Source organism: Crocodylus porosus, unplaced genomic scaffold (assembly GCF_001723895.1).
Source record: "Crocodylus porosus isolate Cpor-Errol unplaced genomic scaffold, CroPor_comp1, whole genome shotgun sequence".
In the NCBI taxonomy this organism is placed as follows: Eukaryota; Metazoa; Chordata; order Crocodylia; family Crocodylidae; genus Crocodylus; species Crocodylus porosus.
The window spans coordinates 6,172,408-6,173,497 of record NW_017728918.1 but is presented as its reverse complement, the minus strand read 5'-3'; the positions used below and the strand labels follow the sequence as shown (position 1 = coordinate 6,173,497).

General features: G+C 52.1%; 1 protein-coding gene across 1 annotated transcript in view; it reads left to right on the top strand.

Annotated features, from left to right (window-relative positions):
• Nucleotides 1-1,090, top strand: part of NEIL2 (nei like DNA glycosylase 2) — a 13,498-nt gene that overhangs the window by 3,182 nt on the left and 9,226 nt on the right. The window lies entirely within an intron of this gene.

Below are 1,090 nucleotides of genomic sequence, written 5' to 3'. Positions count from 1 at the left end.
CTGTTCCTGGCCACGCTGGAAACTTTTGCTCCCCATCCTGAGAACTAAATAGGAATCTGAATAGGACAGTAGAGATCCTGTAACTGCCCACGCATGTGGGGTACATCATGTCAGCTGAGTGTGCAGGCAGCCAGGCCCAGCTGCACCCTAGCACTGCCCTGCAAGGCAGCATCTTTCACTCTTGCCTGGAAAAACATTGGCTCGTGCTCTGCAAAATCATCCTTCTCATTGTCCTCCAATGGGCCCTAAAAAGCCCATTGTACCTTCTGGCATCTCCCTCTTTGCACAGCCAGTCCAAACCTTTCCAGATCTTCCCTACATCGTCTCCAGAGTCTCTGTCCCTCTTTCTTCAGCCAAACAAAATTTTCTTCCCGGCCATCACCCGTTGCGCTGTTGACCACTGCAGCCATCTCCTCTCTGGCTTTCCCCGCACACATTGCTTCGTCCCTCCCCTCCACCTTTTTGGCTCTCCATTGGTTTTCCAGTTTCACTGGACCAAATTCAAGCTTCTTGCACCAATCTTTGAGGCTCTTCCTGCCTCTCCTGCCCTCCCCCTTATTGGCTTTTTCCTCCTTGCCCTACAACTCACTTCTTTGCTGTGCTACCAAAGGCTCGCTCACAAATGCCTCCCTTTCTAGATGTAATGTTGTCTCGCTGAAGTAAGCTATACGGGGGCTGCACACTGCTGGTTTGTCTCTCTCCCGCTCAGAAAGGAATAAATCCAATGACCATAGATTTCATAGACATTAGGGCTGGAAGGGACCCCGGAAGATCATTGAGTCCAGCCCCCCGCCCAAAGGGCAGGAAGTCAGCTGGGGTCATAGGATCCCAGCAAGATAAGCATCCAATCTGCTCTTGAAGGTGTTCAATGTAGGCACTTGAACCACCTCCGCTGGCAGACTGTTCCAGACCTTGGGGGCTCGGACAGTAAAGAAATTCGTCCTTATGTCCAGCCTGAAACGGTCTCGCAGTAGTTTATGACCATTCGACCTCGTCATCCCTCGGGGCACTCTGGTGAACAGACGTTCCCCCAGATCCTGGTGGTCACCCCTGATGAACTTATAGGTGGCCATCAGATCACCCCTGAGCC